At 35.4% G+C, this 6,000-nt stretch overlaps 1 pseudogene; it reads right to left on the bottom strand.

The window, feature by feature from the left end:
* Positions 1-1,747, bottom strand: part of LOC102835300 — a 139,939-nt pseudogene extending 138,192 nt beyond the window's left edge.
* Positions 1,748-6,000: the final 4,253 nt, after the last annotated feature.

The following is a 6,000-nucleotide window of genomic DNA, read 5'->3' on the forward strand; positions in this document are numbered from 1 at the left end:
GGTCAAATTCCTTCAAGGACAAAAACAATCAAAACTTATTCAAGAAAAAAAATGGATATTGTGAATAGATGCATACCTATTAAAGGAATGTTATTTGTAGTTAAACAAAGAAAATTATAGTTACAGATAGTTTAATTGGTGAGTCTACTAAACATTTAAGAAATAAATACTACAAATTCTATGCAATCTCATCCAACATTTAGAATTAAGAATACTTTTCAATTCATTTTTATGAAGCCAGCATTATGCTGATTCTAAAGACATTACAATATCCTTCATGAACGTAAGCACAAATTTTCTTAAAAATATATCACAAATATATTAAAAAGGCAATACATTATGGCTAAGTGAAAAATACTTCAGAAAGTAAAGTATTTCAATATTTGAAATGCAATCAGTGTAATTCACTATATTAGCAGACTAATGAAGAAATGTCATGATCATTTCAATAGATGCAGAAAAGACATTTGACAAAATCCAACATCCAGTCCTGCTTCAGAAAAAAAAAAACAAAAAAACTAAGAGAACTAGGAAGACAGGGAATTTTTTAACCTGATAAAGAGTGTACTCACCAGTCTCTCCTTGGAAACCCTATAGAGGACCGCTATGAGTTGGAACCGACTCGACGGCACGTAACAACAAATATATATATATATAGTTGTTGCTAAGTGCTGTTGAGTCGGTTATGACTCATATCAACACTGTGTAGGGTTTCCATGTAGTAGCCTGCTGGTTTTGAACTGCCAACCTTGCAGTTAGCAGTCCAGTGGTTATCCTACAGTGCCACTCCATATGCATATGGAGTCCTGGTGTGACACTGTAGGATAAGCACTGGACTGCTAAGTGCACTACCCACAAGTTTGGCAGTTCAAACCCACCAGCCTCTCTTGGAAGCAACAACAATAACATATATGCATATATGTCTTTTATAACTAGCATCATATTTAATAGTGCAGGACTGAATGTTTTCTCCAAAGATTAGGAAGAATGGTAAGAATATCTTCTCTCACCACTTCCATTCAATATCAAAATAAAAGTCTAAGTCAGTGCAATAGGGGAAGAGAGAAAACCATCTCTGTTCATTGATGACATAATTTCAACGTAGAAAATCTCAAAGAATCTACAGAATCAACTACAACTAAGAAATGAGTTTAGCAAAACACAAAATGCATGAATCAATTCTATTTCTATATATCAATAGTAATTTGAAAATAACGTCATTTATAACGCATCAAAGAAAATGAAATACATTGATGTAAATATTGCATGTATAATATAATATATAGGCAGGATTTGTATGGTGAAAACAAAAAACATTACTGAAAGGAAACCCAAAAGAAAGAAAGAAGACATATATTGCATTTATGGATGGAAAGGGGAAAGACTCATGTTGTTAAGATGTGAGTTTTCCCCAAATTGTTCTATAGATTCAGGTCAATTTTAATCAAAATCACAGCAGGCATTTCTGTTGTTGTTTTTGTTAAGTGCCGTTGAGTTGATTCCAACCCATAGCGACCCTGTATAGGGTTTCCAAGGAGCAGCTGGTGGGCATTTCTGTAGAACTTGTCAATTTAGAGAATGGGTCAACAAACTGTGGCACAACTTACCATGAAATTTTGTTAGTTGCCATGGAGTCCATTTCAACCTGCATGTGCAGAATGCAACTACTCCGTAGGGTGGTCAAGGCCACGACCTTTTGGAAACAAGTTGTCAGGCCCTTCCTCTGAAAGGCTTCTGGATGAGACATTGTGTCTTAATTATCAGAAATACTACAAGTGGATGGTTTTAACAAACAGAAATGTATTCTTTCACATTTTGGGAAGCTTGCTTTTGTTCTTGTTGTTGTATTGTTAAGTGATGTCAAGTTGGTTCCAACTCCTAGTTAGATGCTGTCTTTTACAACATCAGTCTTTCTCCATTTATCATGATATTATTTATTGGTCCAATTTTCTTTGATCTTCATCAGTAAGTAACTCCTCCACACTTTCAGCAAACAAGGTTGTATCATCTGCATATCTGTTATAATCCACACAGTCAAATGCCTTTGCATAGTCAATAAAATACAAGTAAACATTCTTCAAGTATTCTTCCTTTCAGCCAAGAACCATCTGGTGCCTTCAATTATATCTCTATTTCATGTCCTCTTCTGCATCCAGCTTAAATTTCTGACAGTTCCCTGTAGATGTACTATTGTAGATGCTTTTGAAATATTTTCAGCAAAATTGTTCTTGCATGCAATATTCATGATATTGTTTGAAGACTTGCACATGCCATTGTCTTCTGATTCCAACTTGAGTTTCTGGAAGCTCCCTATCTATGTACTGATGCAATCATATTTTAATTGTCTTCAGCAAAATTTTACTTGCATGTGATAATAATGATAATGTTTGATACGTTCTGCATTCCACGAGGTCACCTTTCTTTTGAATTGGCACAAATATGGATCTCTTCTAATCTGTTGACCAGATAGCTGTCTTCCAAATTTATTAGTATACATAAGTGAGTGCCTCCAGTGCTGCATCAGCATGTTGAAACATTTCATTTGGTAGTCCTTCAATTCCTGAAGCTTTGTTTTGTTTTTCACAAGTGTCTTCAGTACAGCTTGGACTTCTTTCAGTAACATCAGTTCTTGATCATACAGTACCTCTTGAAATGATTGAACATTGACCAATTATTTTTGGTACAGTGACTTTGTTTGTGTGTGTTTTATCTTCTTTTGATGCTTCTTTCATCATTCAATACTTTACCCTTGGAATTCTACAACATTGAAAAGTGAGGCTTGAATTTTTTCTTTCTTTCTTTTTTTCAGTTTGAGAAATACTGAGTGTATTCCCTTTTGATTTTCTAACTCCAGGTCTTTACACATTTCATTATAATACTTGGCTTTGTCTTCTCAAGCTACTCTTCAAAATTTTCTGTTCAGCTCTTTTACTTCCTTATTTCTTCCAGTTGCTTCTCTACATTCAAGAACAAGTTTCATTGCCTCTTCAGACATCCATATTTGGTCTTTTATTTACTTTGTATCTTCTTAATAACCTTTTGCTTTCTTCCTATATGATATTCTTGCTGCCATCCCACAACTTTTCTGGTCTTCAGTCATCAAGTGTCTAATGCATCATATCTGTTCTTGAGATGATTTCTAAATTCAAATGGAATATACAGGAAGTCATATTTTGTCTCTCATGGACTTGTTTTAATTTTTTTCAGCTTCAGTCTGAACTTGCATATGAGCAATGGATGCTTTGTACCATAATGATTTTGATTACACATGTGTAATCTCCTTTTAGGTTGTTGAAAAAAGGTATTTATAATGAATAAAGTCAATGGTCTTGCAAACATCTATCATGTGATCTCTAGCATCATTTCTATTACCAAAGGCATATTTTCCTTCCTCTTTGTTTCCAACTTCCACATTCCAAGTAATTATCAGTGCATCTTGATTGCATGTTTGGTCAATTGAAGATTGATGAAGTCAATAAAATTCTTCAGTTTTATCATCACCAATTTTCATGGTTGGTGAATAAATTTGAATAATAATGGTCTTCCTTATAGGCATATGGATATCATCCTATCATAGACACCATTTTTCTTCAGAATATATCTTGAAATGTCCTTTTTGATGATTAATGTGTTGTCATTCCTCTTCAGCTTGTTGTTCCTGCACAGTAAACCATATGATTATCTGGCCAAAAATTGCCAATAGCAGTCCATTTGAACTCATGCATGCCTAGGATATAGATCTTCAGATGATCCATTTCATTTTTGACAACTATCAATTCTTTAAGATTCATGCTTCACACATTACATGCTACTATTATTAATGAATGTTTGCAATTATTTCTTCTCATTTAGGCTGTATCCTATCAGCAAATGAAGATCTTGAAAGTTTGGGAGGCTAGGAATCTAAATTCAGACTGCTGGCTCTAGGGTAAGGCTTTATGTTTTTATAAACTCTAGAACAAGTTCTTGTCTCCTTTCAACATCTGTAAACTCAGTTTTCCTTAGAGAACTTTTTGTGCATTGGCATCAATCTTCCTCTGGATCGAGGAGCTTCACAGTGCAGAGACCCTAATTCCACTCTTGGTTCATTTTCCTGGGTGCTAGTAGGTTTCTCTCTCTGCTCATTACTCTCATTTTATCACTTGTAAAATTAAAGATGGTGTGGGCCACACCCCAGGGCACTTCCCTTACACTGGGTAAGGGCTATGAAAGGACTAAAAGTAAGGCATCTCAACCTAATCTTAATTATTTATCACAGAAGATCACATCATATGAAATAATCACATAACTGCCATATTACATTACATAACTGATAAACCACTAAAGTTGGAACTAAAAAGGAAAGATCAATAGTTGGAAAATATGGCCTTTGTGATAGAAATTATGCTAGAGATCACATGATAGAATTTTGTAAGACCAATGACTTGTTCATTGCATATAGGTTTTGGAAAATACCATAAAAGGTGACTATACTCAAGGACCTTATCAGAGATGATATACGGAAACCAGATTCAGAAAAGGATGTGGAATGAGGGACATCATTACTGACATCAGAAAGATCTTGGTTGAAAGCAAAGAATACCAGAAAGATGTTTATCTGTGCATTATTGGCTATGCAAAGGCTTTTGAATGTGTGGGCTATGACAATCTATGGACATTATGAAATATGAGTATTATGGAATCCTTAATTGTGCTCATGAGGAACCTGTACATAGACCAAGAGGCAGTCATTTGAACAAAACAAAGGGATGCTGAATTGTTTAAAATTAGGAAAGGTAAGTTCCGGGGTTGTATTCTTTCACCATTCTTATTAAATCTGTATGCTGAGCAAATAATACGAGAAATTGGAATATATGAAAAAAATGTGGCACCAGGCTTGGAGGAAGACTCATTAACAAACTGTGATATGCAGATGATAGAATCTTGGTTGCTGAAAGTGAAGAGGACTTAAAAATTTTACTGATAAGAATCAAAGACCACATCCTTTTGTATGGATTGCATCTCAATGTAAAGAAAACAAGAATCTTCATTGTGGGACCAGTAAACAACATCTATAAAAAGGGAGAAAAAATTCAAGCTGTCAAAGACATTGTTTTGTTCAGATCAACCATCAACACTCATGGAAGCATCAGCCAAGAAATCAAACAATATATTACATTAGGCATATCTTCTGAACAAGACTTCTTTGAAGTGTTAAAGAGCAAAGATGTCAGTTTGAGAAAAAAGGTGTACCTGACCCAAGTCATGGTATTTTCAATAACCTCATACGCATGTGAAAGTTGGACAGTGAATAAGAAAAACGGCAGAAGAATTTATGCATTTGAGTTATGGTGTTGGAGAAGAATATTAAAAGTACCATGAACTGCCAAAAGAACAACTAGATCTGTGTTGGAAGAAGTACACCCAGAGTGCTCCTTGGAAGCCAGAATGGCCAGACTTCATCTCTCATACTTCAGACACATTATCAGGAGGGACCAGTCACTGAAGAAGGATATTACATTTGATAAAATGGAGGGTTGGAGAAAAAGAGGAAGACCCTCAACAAGATGAGTTGGCACAGCGACGGCAGCGATGGACTCAGGCATAGCAATGACTGTGAGATTGCTGCAGGACTGGGCAGTGTTTTGTTCTGTTGTGTATAGGGTCTCTATGAGTTGGTACTGACTCAATGGCACCTAACAACAACAACAAATGGCCCTGGTGTGGCACTGCAAATTAATGCACTGGACTGAAGGTTCGGTTTGAACCATAAGGTTGGCAATTTAAACTCCCAGCTGCTTTTCGGAAACCCCATAGAAGGTCGCTTGAGTTAAAACTGACTCAATGGCACATAACAACAACAACAACAATGGTGGAAAAACTCAATATCATCAAAAGAAGACAAAAAAGAAAGAGAAGACCAAAATAGATGTCAGAGAGACTCTAAAACTCATGTGTTTTCCAATGTAGAGATGCTATAGTGAATGAAAGAAACGAGGAGGTAAAAATGCTAAACAGAAA

Source organism: Chrysochloris asiatica, unplaced genomic scaffold (genome assembly GCF_000296735.1).
Source record: "Chrysochloris asiatica unplaced genomic scaffold, ChrAsi1.0 scaffold00316, whole genome shotgun sequence".
Lineage (NCBI taxonomy): Eukaryota > Metazoa > Chordata > Mammalia > Afrosoricida > Chrysochloridae > Chrysochloris > Chrysochloris asiatica.